Below are 20,613 nucleotides of genomic sequence, written 5' to 3'. Positions count from 1 at the left end.
GTCTGGAAAAGCATACAGCTACTCTGGAACTTTTGTCAGCACTTGCTGAAGATATGGACCATTTCGCTTTGTTAGCTGGTCAAACTAACAATTCTTTGATTGAAAAATTGTTAACCTTATTAGACTTCCTTGTGATTAAAAACTCATCTACACAAACACAGAAAAGCATAGAGGAATAATGACAGTAACCTAATGAGACAAAGGGACATCCTGTCCTGCTATCTTCTAGGGCTATTACACGTGAGAGATCAGCCCCATAAGCTCTGGAATGACATCCAATTCAACTATGGAGGTTCTCTGGGTCACTTACAAACTGAAGGAGTCAGTCTGGTGTGTGGGAGCCACAACTGGATGCAGAGGAAGAGCAGTTCAGGACTGCACAATATATTTGGTGGGGATTTCGGGGACAAACTAAAAACAGGAAAAGGAGGGATCAATGGTGACCTGAACAGGAACAAGCGCAGGGAAATAGAGGGATAGGGGAATAAAAGATTGCAAGCGAACACATTATCAGTCTGGCCATGTTGTGTATCTGTTTAACACTTTGTCTTGCTACTAAACTCCATTTTGAATTATTTTTGTGGGTGTGGATTTTCTCCATTCTGTGTGGATGTGTGAGTGTGGAGATCTGTGGATATCTAAGTGTCAGCAGTTGGAAATGAGACCATAGATCACACTGGCCATGGTACCAGCAACTAGAGGGACAAGAGTGCGTGTTGTGTGAGTGTGAATATTAGTGCATAATCATTATTCAGCATCAAGCATAATCTCTCTGGTGAGTAGCATAAATGGCTCAGGAACCACATATTGGTGCAGCCATAAGTCTGGGCTGGATACTGGAGAGAATGAAGTGGTCTGCAGATTGGCTACTGGAGAGACTGCAAGGTCTGCACCAGCAATTGGAGATACTGTGGTGCCTGGGAGTCAACTAACTCTAAAGTCATGAGTCTTGGACCCACTATCAGACATATTTAAATGTGTGTCTCTGTGTGGAAGGCAAACAGGTTTCCAGGAGATCCAGAGAACTGGACTAAAGGTAGACTGGGCATCTAAGTGCAGTTACTGGAAGGATCCAGGATGCATGTGTATGTGTGCATGTGTAGATTTTAACTCCAGCAACTGAGTGACACTTGGTGCCACAGGGGCTCATATGCCCAGGTACTAGCAGCTGGGGAGACTGGGATCCAGTGGCAGCAATGGGATGTTCTGTGTGCCTAAGACAAGCTGCCAGAGGGATCCACAGTACATGTGTGTGTGTGTGTGTGTGTGTGTATAAATCAAAGCAAGCAAACGAAATATATGTATTTCCCACTAACAGGTCTTCCTCCCAGTCAATCAGAGAGGGGAACTGGACAAGGGTTTTGATGCTGTTTGTCTTTGTGAGAATGTGGTTTTTTTCCTGTGTTAATCTGTGTGGCTGACTGCAAGTATATGTACTTGTGTACTGTCTATGTGTGCACATGTGCCTATTCCTAACATAAGCTCAGCCTTGCTACTAGATGAGCCAGTGGACATGGAGCCACAGAAACTTCACTTCTATTGAGCTATCAGATTTACCAGCTTGTAGTATTTGTGATGTTTTTCTTAGGGTCTAAAGGTTTTTTAATTCTTCAAGCAGTTTTTGCTAAGCATGTTACTCACCTGTAACCAGAACCACCTGAAAGAATCAACTGTAAGGACGAATGTTTTCCTTGCTTACAGATACAGCTTTTATTTATGACCCAGAGTTTTGAGCTATGACACATATGCACATGGGTTTAGCACCTACTGACAATGTGGCCACATCCTCCATAATCTAAGAAATTTGAAACATGCTGTATTGCTAGAGGTGTATAAGTACATCACTGAGTGATGTACTTATAAGTGTCTGCCATGGGGTAACATGCTATTTCATGGTGCTGAAGCTAATGGCAGTAATGATGGACTTCTGATTACATTCAAAAAAGAAGAAAAAAGATGTGGGTAAAGGGAGGTAAAAGAGGAGATGAACAGTTAGCAAACTTTGTGCTAGTCATGAAGTGGATGGGTAGGAAATAAATTAGGAGATTACACTGTATGACATCACATCACATTGCTTTTTAATGATTACTGACAAATCCCTGATTAGCACTGTCAGCTTTTACAGCAGTCAGGAGCATCAATTTCCAAATCCCATTGTATTGCCAGTGATAGTTAATTTTCACTTAGTAAATTATGTAAAATTCTGGAGACTTTGTAATTTTATTTTTAATGCTTATATAGTTCCTTGAAAAGATGCAGAGTGTCAATGCTGGTTTGTTATAAATCCTATTGGCCAAATGCTAACAGAAAACCTGTAACGGGAAAGCAGAAAAAACTCCCAAAGGTTGTATAGACAGTTCTGTAGAGGAGTATCTGAAGCACTCCACAGAAGAAAATGTTGACAGTGGCTGAGTTTTTAAATCTAGGATTAACAGGAAAAGGTTTCAGCATGAGAATTCTGGAGTTTAAAGAAGGGCCAGCTGCTGGAGCTTGTGTCCCAGGTTCTGACCTGGTAATAACACATAGGATGAATTAGAGAGGCTGAGTTTCCTATTTATCGGCTGTTGAGGTGACTGGAAACTACAGCTAGCAGAAATGGACTTTGGTCTCTATATGTGCTCAAAACCAAATATTTCTGAACTTGAAGGACTACAAGTTCAGAACCAATGGCTAGTACTTTCTAGAGCCCTTAAATTGTGGAGCTGTGTTTCATACACATGCACACACAAAAAAATGGAGTCTGTGCACAAAACCACCTTTCAAGGGTTCTGGACATAAAAAAAAATAATCTACAATGTCTGAAAAATATGTTTGCTTTTTTGACATTCAGAGTCCATTTATTTGGATGTCAGAATATTGATGTAAGTGACTATCTGTTGATATTGAAGTCTAAAAACACCATCATATCCTGAATAGGCTCTGTATCAACAGGAGATGGAAAATAAAAATCAGAAGGATTACTTGATTTACAGCTTCCTTTTTATTTGTATTTTTTTATGCTTTTGAGCAATGCAGTTAAGTCAGTTGAATGAACTGGTCCACTATTAATGTTAAAGTAGTTTCATATCCCATATTGATCTATGATGTCATCTAAATCTGTGGGTTTTGTTAGATATCAGGGAGTTACAGAGGTTCATGATAGAGCATTTCGAATATATTTGATGATCAAGAATTTCAACATTTGCTTAGTTTTTCATTGGAACTGAGCATGTGAACATGTTTATGTGCTGTCTAGATTGTTTCTTGTAATCATAGTCTTAAAGACCATTCCTCGCAAGGAGATTTAGAGAAAGAAGTAAACCCATTGGAAGAAAGGGAGTTTGATTCAGTGCTCATTAAAGCCAAGGGAAAGACTCCCAGCAACTCAGGAGAGCTTTGTGTAAATTCCAAGGATTCCTGTTTCTACCGTTCCCTTTGACTCAAACTATTTATGCTTCTGCCTTCTTTCTCTTTTTTCAGTGAAGCCACTGCCATGCCCACTGAATCAGAGTAAGAATGCTATGTCTGTGTTTTTCATGCATGAAAGGCTCCTCTAGCATCTGACGGGTTTTGATTTCACACAGCATAGCTCCCACTGTCACAGGCAGAGCAACAAGTGAACTTCTGTGACATAGAGTGGTTGCACCAGAGTCAATTAGTGAAACACTGAGGAAAACATACTAATCCTTGCTGAAAGCAGTTTTGTTACCTAAAACAGTGGCACTTCCAGGCAGGTCATAAGGACCTTTATTCATTTGAGAACACCTTGAGTCCTCCTTGCCTTTCCTGTATGTCCTCTGCATCACCACTGTGTGAATATCATACCCTCAAGAAAAATGCAAAAGGTATACTCAGCTATTCATAATCCAGCCTTCCCAGGTATTCCCCCGCTACACTATGTGTCAGAACATAATTGTTTTGGCTTTGGGCCTTCACCATGAGTAGAGGATGTTGAAACACTTTACAATAGTTACACAATCAATTCCTAGCAGTAAAAATAGCAGGACAACTGCTTGCAATTTTGTTCAGCTGAGTGAACCCAGGGTTTCTTTGATGTACCAATATAATCATTGTCTAGCAAGCCTAAAGGGCTGTGATTTACTTTGTATTTATATTGATGTATTTACAATGTGGCACTCTTAAGCACTGCTGTTTACTTAGAACTGCTACTTCTGGAAGTAACATGCAGAAATTTCTTGTTCAATTTTTATAGTTCCCTTTCATCACAAGAAAGATTTCATGTAAATTCAGGGGTCTAATGTTGATATTGCTACCACATCTATATGCAACAGATCAACTGTTTTTCCTAAGAGCACCTGAAACCTGTATCACGCTTAAACGAATAAACAAATGTAAATCCAGCATAGAAACAGCTGAAATGAAAATATTTTTCCCTGATATCTTACTCCATTAGGAATCCAGCCATCCATGCCCATTTCCATCTCTGATGTTGCTTCAATCAGCTAGAAGCTTTTCCTTGAGCTAACTGTCTTTTAGTTAGCTAAAAGACAGTTTATGAGAAACCAAGTTGGTTTCTCATAAAAGTTAGACTGTCCCAGCTAGCAGTTAGCACAGCTCTACTGTGCTAGAATTCCTTCCAGGGACGAAGGCAAAGCTCAAAGTACAGAAAACAGAACAGAAACTTGAGGCACACATGCTAACAGTCATTACAAAGTGGCAATCAAGCTTGGACTTTCTGCTAAAAACAGAGCAATCACTAATGTTTTTCATGTGAAATGGAATTTTCAAATGAAAACAGTCTATGGAGGTCCCCAATGTCCCGCATTATCAGAAAGAAGACTGCAAAATTTAAGCTATTTGTCTTATATCCTTCATCCCCACCTGATATTTTGAGGGGAACTACTCCAAAGAGTATTAGCAAAACTCCCCAAGAAAGCACATTTCAGACTAATACCTTTGCATCATAATAGGTTTCTCAGTGTTACTCACATGTCCTTCCTGAAAAGTCAAGACACATAACATATGTACTCATAAATATGAATGCATTAAATCCTATTAATAATTTTTAACGATGTTCATTGTCCCACTGGAGCACACAGTTTTATTGCTACTTCCCGACCTTCAGAACTGATATGGACAGTATTGACAAGTCACAATGAAGTAAAAGAGACTTTAATATGTTTGGGTACTCAATAAGAAAAAAACTTTATTTCTTCAAAACAGATTCTTAGAAGATATAATTGACATCTGAGATTATGTCAGACAAAGGCAGACTCTGCTGGGGACTAGTAGGAGCTTGTGCTCTGGCTGGAGCATAAGTGTCCAACTTACTCCTCAAAAAGAGGAGGTGACCTTAGAGGGAAGTAAGGATTTTCTCTAGAGTTGTGTAAGACCACAGTACATTACTTTGTGAGTAGCCTTTACTGACATCAGCAAGAATAACAGATTGTCACTACAATAAAATTCAAGGCTGGTGACACAGGCTCCTTTAAGAAAACATATTTGAAAAATCATAAGCAAAGGGATCACCATGTCATTGTGACTTCCATCTGAGGAAAATAAGCCTTTTTAGACCAATGTCCTTGCGGTAAGATTAGAGAAATATATATTTGGGGGGACACAACCCCCCAGTACTTAATTTTCAGCGAATAATTTTAAGTGCTTAAATATGCCAATGGAATCTTATTCTTGTCTGACTGAATTTCCAAAAGCATCTGGCAGCAAGTACTGTCAGACAGTGCTCAGCTGACCTGTAGATGTTGCATATGGAGTAATTCAGGGAGCCATGTGGTCCAGAGTTTTCTGCAGCCTTATCTCAGTCATTATCAAAAAGCCTCTGAAAGTTCCTCTTCTCATCAACAGGGAAACAACAAAATGACAAGAGAGAAACAAAGGGAAATCTTTTGAGCTGTCTGCACAGAAATAATTTAGAAGTACTGAGAGAAGGGAAAGAATCTTTCTACCCACGCTGCAGATCTTGCACGTAGAAAGACCCCGTTGAGCACCCAAGCATTCCCCTTGTCTAAAGTGGGAAGACTATTCAGCTGAGTAACGATTACAGATGCTGTAGGAGGTACAAGATGGGGACCATTATTTCCAGGTTGTCTCATCTCCTCTGGCTGGTAATCAGTACAGAAACACAACTGAATGGAAAAGACCAACTCTAATGCAAAGTTTGGTTTATGGCTTGTACTGTGTGCTCACTCCAGCTCCAGCAAGAAAAGAAAGATATTACTTTGCCGTCCATTAATTATTTATTACCAGCTATCTGCACCTCTGAACTACTCCTGCTGCAGGAGCCACTGGGCATTTGTGGCAATTCATCAAACATACATGCTTTCCAATTCCCTCTAAAGCCATAAACAGAGATGCCAACTGCCCAGCTAAGTTAGAGAACCCTTGACTTATCAGAACAGACTTTTCTATTTAAAAGTCCTAATGTACAAACTCTAGATAAGATAGGCAAAGACAGTGATATATTAAACAAAAGATCAAAAAAAGTCAGAAGTTTGTTTGATGTGACTAGTGAAATAAAAACAGATGGAAACAGGTACAAATACCAACCTTTTAATATAAATTCTGTTATTGCCAATTCTCACTAGAGCTTCCCCCCTTTAACTTCCTTTGCAGTTGGCAGTCATACGCTTGCATTCTAAACAGCCAAGCACCTCCAACAACCCTTCACACAGAAAAAATTCATAATTGTTTTCCTTTCCATCATTTGTTTTCTGTGGGCCTTGATCCTTCAGAAAGTTATGTATATCCACTCAACCCACTGCAATCACTGGGGCTTTTATAAAAGTAAAAATACTTGCATTCCAGAAGCAAAAAATGCCACGAGTCTCCCTACAGACATAGGATTTCTTCGTTCTTGGTTGCTCTCATTTTCTTTCAAAGTGTATTTTTACTTCTAGGTCAAGGGGTTGGTGCTATTAAAAGTTGTTCAAGCTTGAAAAGTTCAAACTCTCTAGAAATACAGGTTCAGGTCAGAGGTCTAACCTGAGACCAGCTGACATAAATCAAAATATGTCTACTGAGCTTTGAATTAGGTGATACATGATGCATGAGTGCTTCAGTTGTCACCTGAAACCCCTTCTGTGTGTCTCAGGTGGGAGAAGTTCCTATAGTTGTTTTCCTAAGTACTAAATTCTTTCTTTTCTGTTAAGATTAAAAGCATGATTTTAGCTAGATAATTCAATTGCGGCATGAGAGACTTTTATTTTGTTCTGTGTAGATTCCTTTCTGGGGCAAATAAATGAAATGAAAGAGAATCCACAGTGCAGCCTATTTTAAAATACCCATCAGTCTCTCCCATTTGTTAGATGTCTGTATATATGAAACAGAGACATCCAGCCAGCAAATAGTCCATGTTGGCTAATTGATCCTACTGAGAAGTGTACACTTACCCAGGCAGAGTTCCAGTTTGACAGAGCTGATAGTTCCTTCAATGCAAGCTCAGGTGAGCATACATAGCAAACTGTTGTACCTTGCAGAATAATTATACATCAAATAACAAACTTGTGACATACATACACAGAGGAGAAATCCAGAAAAATAAACCCAGAAGGAAAAAAAGACTGTATTCGCTGTAACAAGTTGTCAGTGAGACATTTTATCCTCCTTATTGCCTTTCCCTCACTTGCTGAGGCATACTGACAGGGGAAAAGTTCTATTGACTCTCTTGAGAATGTGTCTTACCACAATCCATAATAGTCCATTGCAGTTGTTAAGTTCAGTGTATTTCAGCATTGTAAAGCTCAGAAGAAACAGTGTAATAGAGCAATGAGATTAAAAGATTGTGTTATTTATTAAAATAATTAACTAGCTAAAGCAGAATTTTCAACAATTTCACAAAAAGAGAATGAACTCAGATTTCAAAGTAAGGAAAGAAAAATCAGAAACAAGTTTTCATTTGAAGCTTTGCAGAATATGTATGTTCTAAAACAAATTGGGTCCCTATCAGGCTGAGTATCACAGTCCACATTTACAAGATCCAGTCAGTGATGCTACAGCATTTCCTAAAATACATTAAATATATTAAAGAAGCCACAACACCACAGATGTACTTGTGTCCTTTCAAAACACTGTTTCATAACATGACAACGTGCAGGAATTATCTAATACCGGATACCATGTAATCAGTAAAGGAATTAAATAGGCAGATCTTCAAATACAAGAGGTAAACAGCCTGCTCAGGTGAGGCAGAAAATTTAGATGAGATTTTTTCATTGGGTTGAACAATGAACTATCTCCTAAATTTCAGGTAAATAAGTCTGTTAAGGAAGATACACAAAGGATTAATGTGAAAGTTCTGAACTACTTTTCCACAGAGTGTGTCATTGCATCAAATGTAAGGATATAATTCCATGAATTCTTTAAAGCCATTTGAATCAATCTAAGTATAAAGATTTTTTTTTATTATCAGTGAACAAGGCCTCTAAAAGAATTTAAAGTTACTGAGATAGAAACAAAATATTAGAGCTTTACATCATATTAAACTAGGTTTTGTAAAAATAAAATATGCCTCAGGCTTGTCATATTAGATATACAACTTTTTATCTGAAAGGACAGATTTAGAAAGCTAGATTTAACCATCCTAGATAGCTCATTTTATACTATTATCTGTAGTTCAATACAGTATTTCATAGCTATTGGAACACATAATCAGAAACGGCAAGATAAACATTTCTTTCTATCATTGCATTTCTCCAATATTATAAAGGCCTAGTCTTGTTGATCAAGTAAAGACACACTATGCAGATGAAAAAGAATGAACAGGCTATGAACAAAAAAGCATTCAAGATTAATCATGAAAGTACAAAACACTGTCCCAAAATATTTTTTACTGAATCCCAAATTCTCTACACAGGCTTATAAGCCCCCTTCAAAAATACATAGTTTTATTTTAAAATTGTTACAGACATACAATGAAATGTCCTGAAATAAAATACACAGTGCTGTGCTTCTGCCAAACTACGCTGTGTTCTATTCTGTGTTGAATACGGATATAAAATTATTCCAACAAAGCCAAATTTCTGGGGTTTTCTTCCAAATCCAATCCCTTGGTCACTGTAACTGCCCAGGCCTTTTTTATGAAGCTGCTGTTAACAGACTACAGACAAGCTAAAATGAAGTCATCAACATACCATGTTTAGTAGCTCCACATATTTGATTAATTCCTACGTTATTGAGATATATCTGTAAAATTTTTAGATTGTTCAAATGTTTTAATTTTTCCAAAGCTTGCTGTTGGAGAAAGATGCCTATGCTTCATATAGATCCATATGAGCACCATTTACAGTCGAGAGATTTCCATACTAGTGTCACACCCACAGTCACCAGGCAACTGCTGCCCATCAGGGAGCACAATGAGCAGGAATTGCTCTCTCCAGTCTCTCTGTGAGGATTCAGCTCCATATTTCACTGGTACAAACCAGTTCCTTAGAAGTACAGTATCTGGGAGATAATAATGTTTCCTTATATTATCAATACCTTTCTGGCTTGTACTTCCTTATGTTTGCAATACAGCATAGGGTGTGTGTAAAAGGAAGGAATATTTGTCTTCAAGGTCATTTTGAACCCTTTGTACTTTTTACATTCTGTATATACAGTAAACAAAGGTGGTTAAACAAATGTATAAAAATTCTTGGCCAGATTCTTTTTTATCACTGTGTAGATCAGGAGCAAGCGCACTGACTCAATAAAGTCACAGAAGCCTAAGGAGGAGCATTCCTGCCGATATGTCATTGCTTTTTTACGAAATTAGAATGTCCTGTGCCTTAATTTAAAAGGTATTCTATTTTTACTGTAGGCAGTACAATGGAAACTGCAGTGCTATCCATTGAGGTGTTGTGAGTCATGAAATCATAAGTTATCCATATGGGTGTTCATCATTCATCAAACACTAATAGCTTCTCTTTGATGCCTGAAAGAAAGACAAAAAGACAGAATACTGCCTTTTCAAATTCTGAGTATTTCTCTTTTTCAGTGATGCTTCACAAGCTGTGGAGTTTCCATTGCATACAAGAACAGCTATATGAGATCTACAAAAAAGTATCTCTGAAAAGGATTTACAATAATTCAGTAGTGGATACATAACAGTGGATCTAAACCGGCAGTGAGTATGCTTCCTTTTTAAAAATGGACATACCACCAGATGTCAAAGTTGGAGAAATATAGGGTTTAGTGTATAGCAGCCTATCCTTTGATTAAAAATGGGACTTGTTTAATAATGAGGAAACTCACAAGTTGGCTTAACAGAAAACCTGACTTCTGTGACTTCTTAAGTCCTTTGCTGTACTGCCGTCAGAAGTCTGTGACATTGATTTAGCAATGCTATCAAAGCACTGACCCATCCTCAACACATCCTACTGTACTCATTTTCTCCAGGCTATTTTAAGCGGCAGCTGACATTGTTCCTCCTGCCTTTCATCTGTTTATCAGTCACGTTCAGGCATCAGTCAGAATTACCCACATCAGCTTTCTACTTGACTATCACCTATGCTTTCTCTTCATGCTGTCCTGGCAGGGTTTCTCAATTTCTTCTGCTTTCCAACACTGCATTAATGCAGCTTCAGCGAAGCAACGGTATACTTTAAAATGGTAGGAAGAAGTTGATGTTTGAAAGTTACAGTATGATCTTTACTATTGTTGAGAGAAAGTGATTTTTTTAGGTCTTGAATTTAAAAGTGCAGGAATCTTTTGTTTGTTAGGCTGGTCCCAGTTTGAGAAGGGCATAAAGGAGGACTGATAACCAGAACTGCAGGTCAATTGTAATATAATTAATTACAATTATGCAACTTAGAGTTCAGGCTAGTGATCATTCAATTACACTTGCAGGAGACGGAGCACAAATTGATTTTGTCTCAAACAGTTAAGCAGAAAGGTCGTCGTGTCTTTTTTCTTGTTACGAAAAGAAACTGCAGAGAAACTGTCTCTAAAAAAAATTTAGCAATACTAAGTTTTAAGATGTTTTTAAAGTTGATAAAATATCAGTAATTTAAGCTTTCTAAAGTGAAAACCATAGTGTGTAGAGCCTGTGTCATGAAAAATCAAAGGGCAGCTAGGGTTTCTAGTCTTTCAGTTAGCTGCTTTGAAAAGCTATAGCTGTAGCATTAAATATCACAAAAAAAGGGAATTTCTGAGAAATGATGTTGAGTTTGACATCGACTACAGGGCTAGTTGAGCTCCATCTGCCCAGGTTTAGAGTTGTCCGTCTCCTCTGTGTGCTCCGGGGCTCCCCCTCTCATCTCCCATGAGGGCACAGTCCGCGCCGACGAAGCTCCCCCTCTCTCCCTCTCCTTTCCGCGCCTGGGGCCAGGCTGCACCGAGTGCCCAAGGCCGGGCTGGGCAGGGCCGCGCTGTGTGCCCATGTGCCGGGTTGGGTAGGGGATCTAGACAATAAAGCAGGGGTAAAAGTCACATCTGGCCAAGAATAACGTTTTATCACTTGGGCTCTTACCTCTCAAGACATATTTCACCAAGGGCAAACACTTGTGTTATTCAGTGTTTCTCAGTTGCAAATAGTCCTCATCTTCTAGCATAGAACCTTAACAGTAAACATTTTTTCAGCAAGATTGCCTCTAAAATTGGGAAAAAAAAAACACTGAAAGAACAAAAAACCCCAAACCAACAAGAGAGAAAGACAGAGAGAAAACAGGGGTTTGATTTGCTTTTCTTTTAAAGAATTGTCAATATCAGATGGAACTGGAACATGGAAACAGAAGCAGAATAAATGTGACATCTGGCAAAAACTGAGAAAACCTAAATCCCAACCTCTCACATGCATCTTTTTATTTCTATTAGAGAAGTGCATATGAGTCCCTCTTGGGATCAGAAAAAGCACACAGCAAGAAAGAAAACCTATCCCAAATCCAGTTCAAATGAAGTTGCAATGAAAAGCTTTTTGTCCTCCCTAGGGCTTCTCTATCTTTGGCCTCACATCATTTGTTAAACAAGAAAATAGCTTAAAGATCAAAACTCTGAAACTGGATATATTTTGTTGTTGTGAAACTGATGCAGTTTGGGCTTGTATAAACAAGAATTTTCAATACTTCTTCCTAGCAGCTATGGTATGATGTTTTTTTCATAGAAGCCTATATTGGAACCTGATACTGTTTGAGAAATGAAGAATACTATTTTAAAAATTGTTGGTCTCCATCTTATAGTGATTTCAAACTTTTAACTGAACTGCCAAGAAAGAAGGAAAGGAAAAGGAAGAGGTACAAAGACTGTCAAAGACAGCTACCTTTTTGTAAGATGAAACAATGTGTTTGGGATATCTCCATTCTTCATTAACAAGATCAATAAATGGAGTCCAAACTAAGAAGAGCTTAGAAGGTTATCTTTATTGTCGATTTACTACTAAGTAAGAGTTTCTAGTCTAGATCACACCCATCTCCACCATTTAACCTCTTACTTCAGCTTGCATGCTTCACATGGACTTCTGTTATTGAAGTTCAGTAAGCCATTAGCTGTGCTTGCCATAAGTGGTCATGGGAGTTTTGTGAAACTCTTACAATAATTCTATAGTTACTAGGTAGCAATACAATCTATGCCACCATACCTATGTAGTAACATAAATTTTGGGAATATAATTTAGATACCTTCTAAGATTGTGTCTATATTTGAAATTGGGGTTTTGTGCAATTTTGGCACAATACTTTTTACTAAAATGTCAACAGTTTTGTAATCTTACATAGTTATGTTGCATATAAAGGTGTGCTCTTTTACATATACTGCTCTGAAAGTTCCTTTCAAACAATCAAAACCAGAAAAAAATTAGTATTTTAACTACTACTCTGAAAGGTGTTTGAAAGTCCACAAAATAAGTGTTGAGGTTTAAAAAAAAAAAAAGTTGAGATAACACACTCATGGCCTTAACTTTGACTCATTTAAGTTAATCAAGAACATAATATCCATAATACTAAGGGTAAGTTTGGAAGACGGGAGCTTAAAACACTTTAGATTCACCAATCAAGCTGTTAGGATCTGGTTATTAAAAGATTCCTTTGTCCAAACTAAGGTGCAAACGAAACTATTTGCCAAAGTCCTGGTTTTATTTAAAAGTAAATATGAGGGGGAGAGAGAGAGAGAGTAACAGGGGGGGAGGGGGGAAGGGGAAAAAGGGGGACAAGGGAAGAGAGAGAGAGATATTAAGTAAATAGATAAAGATATCACCACCCCATGGATTCCAACAGCATCCCTCTGGGTCTTTCTTCTAGTCTTTTTGGTGGTGAGGGTCCCCAAGTCATGCTTCTGGGGATATTCACGGGGCCTCTCAGTTGTTCCCACAACTTGAGATGGCATGGGTGTAAGTAGTTGTCTTTTTTCTCACAGCTTACACAGTGGAATTCTGTTGGTTTGTTAATGTCAAATCTTCACTTTCGTTTAGGTCTGTAATTAATGCTTTCCTTTCTCACAGTTTTCAGTGGTGGGAGCATTAAATGATAACAGTAACAAAAAATTAGCCATGTATTTTAGAAATAACTACAGTAAGTTAAAACAGCTGTTCAACCCAATTTTCTCTTATTTTTAGTAATGAGTATGAAATGCAGCTCCCCAGGTGCTTCTGTAAATCCATCTAGTTATGTAAACATAGCCTCTAACACCTATTTTAGACTAGGCTACGTTTTTGGGTCAGGTGTCTGAACTCCAGAAGACCAATTAAAAAAAAAGTCTCCCTCATGCATATTCCCAAATAGATTGTGCTAATAACTCCTAGACAACTGAAAATAATCAGGATGAATTTCAATCACAGCAGAGAAGCTTCAGAAGGCTTTTTTAAAAAATAAAATTAATCTGCTTAGAAATCAAAGCAATTTATCCACGAAAAGAACCAAGGACTTTCTCCCACAAAATTATGCTGGGGTCATGGACATGGACTAAAGAGAGAACTCAGTGGGGACAGATCCTGACTTTATAATCTGAGGAAAACATCCACTGGGAAAAGAAAACTAGCTTTACTTACACCGAACTACTGTCAAGGGCAAAGACTTACCCCATCTCCATATCTGTTGCATACATGTCTTCCTCCTACTCCAATACACAGTTTCTTGTCCAAATGCAGGGTTTTTAACGGTCAAACAGACCACCTCTCCAGCTTTCTATCCTTACCATTCCACCTTAATCTCTTTCTTGAGACATGCCATCTTCAATCTGCTTATAGATCCAACATTTCCTACTTGATGGTCCAAATTTCTCTCCTGCACATATATCATCATTTCCCTTGTCCCAGCTTACTCTTTTCCTCAGCAAAGCTACATCAGCATGTCTTTTCAACTAGGGCCAGAGAGATAAGTTTTCTACAAAAAAAGAAAAGTAGAAGGGAAAAAAAAGCAAGTAAGGACCTACCTTGTTTCCAGTTTTCATACCTGCACAGCTAAGGAAAAAGGGATAGGAAATGTTTGCCTTTAATCACAGGTTTCTCACATGTTCAGTCACTGTGTATGGGGGGAACAGGTACACTTTGATGACCATCTTTAGTTTCTGAAGTTAAGCCTGTCTAATCAGGAGAAAATCTTCAAGGACTCGAACCAAGGTTGGTAAACTTGTGCAGATATTCATTCCAAATTCAAGCCACTGCTCCATAGTCAAGCGCAATTACTGAAGTTAGGATTTGGATTGTTATGGATTGATATTTCCAGAGATTTTTGTTGCCTTGTAACAATTTAAAAAAAAAAATTTAAAAAAAAAGAAGGAAAAATTAACTTTTTACAGAAGTGCAGAGTATTTTAGTATTGTTTAAAGTATGTGGTACTTTTCGGACAGGCTTTTTGAGAAATTAGTTCACTGATCTAGACCATTCAGGAACCAGAGGTTATTATCATCTTGTGCTAGTTATGGCAACACTTGTTAGTTTTACTGAATGAATTAAAAAAAATGGGCACTGTATCCCAGAGAAGATGGGGATATATTTGCACAAAAAATGTTTGAATAATACAAAAATAGCCTTTACAAGGAACATACAATTTATAGCAGAATAAAGAATGAATTAGTTGCATTCACACACTTTCCGGCCAAATTCTTATTGTTTTGTAAAGAAGCATAAAAAACAGATATTGAAGTGCAACATTGCTCTCTAAAGCATGAACAGTTTCTAATCACTAAGGCAAGGAAACAACCGGTAATACTGAGAATTTGTTGTATAAACCCATTTATACAATCCAGGGTAAACGTCTACAGTCTAGGACAGCAGGAAATTCTACATGACTGATACACAGAAACAAAATGTTCACAGTGGATCCTAAAAATCCAAAAAGTTCTTCCAATTTCACTAGAGACAATAAGAACTTTATTATTGACTATTGTGGCCAGGCTGGAGCTCATAATAAGTTTCAGCATCTCCAGAACTTACCAACTCTGAAGCATCATGACTAATGACTTGGTCAATTATGCAGACTGTGTTATTGCCATTCCCTGATTAGCTGAGCAAACAAGCTCTGTTAGCAGACATATATATGTATATTAGCAAGCGGATTGCAAAAGTACTCATCGAAAGTCATGCAGATTCAGTTGTTTGCTCAGTGTTTATTGGAAGTGAACATAAAAACCAAGTGAATAAAACCAGATAGAATTCATTTTTTGTTACATTCAATAGTACAAAATTCAGTAGTATAAAATGCACAGTCATGCTCCTGAGAACCAATAATATAAAATTCTGCTATAAACTCAACCAAGAATCCCTCAGCTAGAAAGAATGAGGAAGAGAAAGACCTGTGTAATATAGTTAATCACATGGAGTGACTGTGAGTCACCAGGATATTGCAATCATTAAAAAGTCATATGTGATCCAAAGATGCTTCTGGTGAGGCATTTAAGTAGAGAGAGAATACTATTTCCATTCTATAGGGTACTGATGAGCTTTCATATGAGATATCTTAAGCTGCATACAGTTCTGGCCGTGAAAAGGTTAAGTGAAGCTGGAATAAGTGCTGAGAAGTGCTAATGGGCTGTTCTGTAGATGGAGAGACCATCTCATAGGAACTGGAAAAAAAATCATTTGGCTAGTGTAACGTAGTAGAGCTATAGCTGGGATAGGACACAATAGCATTCCATCAGGGTCCACTGAAAGTGAAGTAAAAAGGAGTCTTAATTGTAGAGGAACAAATTAGTATTACAGGAACATGAGTGCAGATAGGTTGGAAATCTGAATTATATAAAAGTCCCACCATTTGAGCAGTAAGGCGTAGTGTTCACTTTCATATTGGTTACAGAAGACCTAACCATTTCTAAAGTATATCATGATATGTTTTAAAAAGTAATTATAAAGTTATGTATCTTTGATAAGCTTGTTTAGAACTTGCTGGATATTTACCAAAATTTCACTTTAAAAGCATGTCTGGATATTGTTCACTTATTCTTCAGTATTTAGACTTCTATGGCACATTTAACTTCCATGGTGGACCCTTATCACATATGTGGAGAAGTAAGGTTTTCTCAGTCCAAGCACAACAACTGTAGGAGGTTGCTGATGCTCCTCCACACCTTAATGTGGGAAACACCAGTCACTTGTTCCCAGATTAAAATTTCAGTTGAAAGAGATTGTGCAGTTCCTTCCACTGAAGGAGTCACTGATAATTCCGTCTTATGTCAAGCAGAACACCATTGAGGATCAGCAAATTTAAATGAATTCCTAGACATAGACATACAAAGATCTGTATTTCTAATGGCCATAATAAATCTTAACTCTTGGGGGGGAAAAAAGGTAGCATATATTGTCCATCTTGATAATTGATCAATTTTTCCCTTACAATTTGTCAATTGTTTGATATTTTAATGCGTGAACAACAGACCTCAAAGTATTTTAATTAGAACAGAAGGGCTCAAATCTAGCCCTAATCTTCTAATTGCAGTGGTAAGCCACGTTTGAATATCTATTTACTGAACAGAAGTTAATTAAAAGCTTGGATTAATGGTATACACATAGCATAAAACTGAAAGCTGAAAGGGTACACCATCGGCAGAAAAACAAAACTAAAGTGACAACTAAGGGCCTTAATAGGCTCAAGAACAGTTTTCTATCCCTGAAACCAAACTCTGAATGATTTCATTGTAATCAAAACATGAAAGGAGATGCACTGTTTACATTTCATTCTGTATAGATTTTTAAAAGAAATGAGTTTCTGAACAAAACCTAGGATGAAATAGTGTACAGTTTAAGATTGCATTTTTTCCACTCATTCCTCTCAGTCATTTATTTGCTCCTGAAATTGTGCCAATGCTACTATTTGTGGAGCTCTGTGAAACCAGAGTTGTTAAGTGATTCATGGTCAGAAAACTAAAGAACAAACCTTCAAAGAGAACAGCTTAGAGTACAGACTTCCAGTGGTTTTACTGGCACAGCCAAAGGTTGCAACACACCTACAGAACAGCAATCCACCACGAGGAGAGGTGCAACTTCTGCAAGCCATGTTTGTAACAACAGAATTACAACCTTGAAATTACCTCTAATGTCAAGAAAATCTGAACCTGGGTTTCTCAAGCTTGTTTTTTTCTGGTTGCTCTTTCTTCTGTTGGTCTTTAACACCTCTGTCATTGATTATTTTTGTATATGTTGACCACTTCCAGGCAAGAGGTAGGCATCTCAAAGAATTCGGCCACTTCATATGTGTGACTCAGGGAGCTAGGAGAGTTTGGACAAACCTGTATATGTCCAAAAATGCGCTGGTACCTGTAGGTGTCTTTATTTAAACAGAAATATGCAGGCACATGTCAGAACAGTTCTCTGAAGGAAAAGCAGGAATCATAAGGTCAGCTCAAATGATCATAAAATCATTGCCTCAGCACTCACGGTAATAATTCTTATTCTTATAGACAGAAGGAGTAGCCCTGCTGCTAATACTCAATTCCTTGTCAAACAGCTGCATTAACACTCTACAGACATTTAGTTCCTGTCATGTTCATGTTTTGTAAAGTGGCAAGAATGAGAATTAGGTAAACATTCCTGAGAGATATGGATCAAAAGAAGCCTGTAGGGAGCTAAGAGTTAGGGTACTGGAAACAGTTCAATCCATCCTAATGGATTTACTAGTCACTTCAAATTGCTTGAAAATAATTCACACACACTGGCCTATGTGACAGGCAGTTGATTCCTAATAAGCTAAAAGTTTTGAAATTCACTGTCGAGAGAGCTGAGGGTCATTCTCATGTTCTTAGAAGTTTAAACACAAGCTGGATTACTGATTAAATCCTAATTTTCTCTCTTGCATAACATATTGTAAAAGCATCTGTAAGTAAAAGAAAATCTATATGACGAGGAAAGAAGTATATGAAGAGGAGATAGACTGTGTTCATTTTTATGGTAGTTCAGCTGTTATAAAACACTAAGAAATCCCTCATCATCTCCACATACTGACAAACCAAGCTACACTAATTTTGCTGTCTGGGAACCACTGTTTAATTCTCAGTAGTCTGAACTTGAAGGTAGAGTAGCATTCTACTAGAAACCTGTGTAAGTAGATCATTGAAGAAATTGTTCAAAACATCAGTGAACATCATCACAGATGGGGGGAAAGGGCAAGCGATGGCTAGGATCAAGTTCACTGCAGCTTCTAGCATTAAGTTGCTTAAAGTAACATGAAAGTCTATTCTGATAACCAGCAGATGTTGGGTGAAGGGATTGGAAAGTTGTTGCCATGACCACAACTCTTGCACTCCCCTGAAGAGAATTTTGATTTGCTTCACCTAAGACTTGGGTCTTATGATACTAAAATAAGCAGTCTATCACACTACTAAAATAAAAAGCTGAGACAGAGTTGCAGTTTTCCAGTGAAAATTATGTTGAAGAAGTCAGATTTGTTCATTTTGAATCCATACATTAAAAACTGGCTTTTGACAGACTACTTATTTTTAAGGAAAACATAAAAAGTGCATGAGTTTTAAGGCAGATCAGTAGATAATTACACCAGTAAATCATATGCCTGCATTTGAGGTACTGCTTCTGAGCCACTGCAGTGAAATTAAAAACCTGCTACAGGCCATTAAGTATAAAGAACTACCTGTGATTTTGTGATTATACTAGAAAAGCGTATTAATATATCAATAAGGTAGCAAAACAGAAGATTAAATTTTTCTACACTGAATCTTTTTTTTTCAGAAAATAGTTACTATTTCTTATTACCCTAAATTTAGTAAAGTGTTAAATCTGTGAAGTTACAAGTGTGTTGTCAGGAAGCCTTTTCTAGAGGCACAGTCAACCTTAACTTACTGCAATCCTGCACTGGAATAAGAGTCTGCATTCAGACCGTTGTCATGAAATGATGAAGAGTAATTTGTTTCCATGTCAAGTAGCAGCTTTAATTGCTGACATCCAACGCAGACACCACCTTCCAAAGAAGGGAGGTTTTAATAGAACAATTTTGGTGTACTGCTGTCAATCTCATTTAGCCCTATGAGATGCACACTCGGTAAAACCCTTCCTTCTACATAGATCGGGAGGAAGGCCCAGCTCCAATATACCCAAGCTATCTAATCTTAGCTTTTACTGCAGAGGAAACTGCTAAATTATGAGAAAGAGCTCACTAAAAAAGGTAGAATTATGGAGATTGGGTTGTTCAGGTGATGACTATTAGTACCCCAAATATTCCAATAATGAGCACCAAAATGGCAAAGTATACAATCATAAAAGAAAATACAGATATTTGGGAGATGATGGCAACTTAGGAACATTGAAGACCTACTCAAGGAGGCAAGGAGGTCTAAAACTTCCTCTCCTGACAGATGGCTGCCTTGCAGCAAAACTTTTTCATAAGCATAATAATGAATTCAGTTGCTTACTAACCACAGTTCACAATTATGCCTTTTAGCTAATAATCATTGCTTTTAAACACTATTTATCCTGCTTGCATAGTCTCTTTACACATGGGTAAAGATGCCTGAATAAAGTAACTCAAACAGAGTTATATTATCTAAAGGTACCCTTTCATTAAAAAAAAAAGACTCTCTAGATTTGCCTATTATCGTTTAGATATTCTTATCTCTTAAACAACTAAATGCACAAGCAATGCCAAGAATTTTTACCTGATTTACCTGGTTTTCAGGTAGGCAGGCTTAAAATCTGTAATTCTAAGGAAAGATGAACAAATAAATGACTATGATTTAATAGTATATTACTTAGAGAATTTGTGCTCATGCAACCACTTCTTGAAGCATGGGACATTATTTCATCCTGTTCAGTGCACAAAACACAGCTGAATTAGCTTACCTTTGCCTGGGGTTCAGAAATCCTAAGTCAATATTTACCAAGGTTCAGCTATCACATTTCATCTATTATGATATTGTATTTATTCTCTAAGGTTTAGGCTATATAGAAGGAACCTGAACTGTGGGCCAGAAAAAAGTACATTTATAAAGGGTATAGACAGATTTCTACACTTTTCACTTAATTCCACCTTATAGGCATAAGCCTAGGGTAGCATTACAGTGTGCTTCCCTTCATCCTTATTCAAATTTCTCAGATAACTCTGCATCTGTTTTGTTCACAGTGCAGTAGTGTGAAGCAAACTTAGCTGTGATCCAAGTTTGAAAACACGTGTTTGTGTAAAGTTTTATGTAGAAATTCTTTTTCCAAACACTGATCTCAGTAACAATCACTGCTCTACCTGATGCTTCTGCTAATAACAATGATGATCACTGCTAGGTGAAACAGGAGGAAAAAATGTCTGTCTGGGTAAT

The sequence above is a fragment of the Pipra filicauda genome, unplaced genomic scaffold, assembly GCF_003945595.2.
Source record: "Pipra filicauda isolate LSUMZ 115617 unplaced genomic scaffold, ASM394559v2 scaffold4_size7858003_pilon, whole genome shotgun sequence".
NCBI lineage: Eukaryota > Metazoa > Chordata > Aves > Passeriformes > Pipridae > Pipra > Pipra filicauda.
This window is presented reverse-complemented; position numbering follows the sequence as displayed.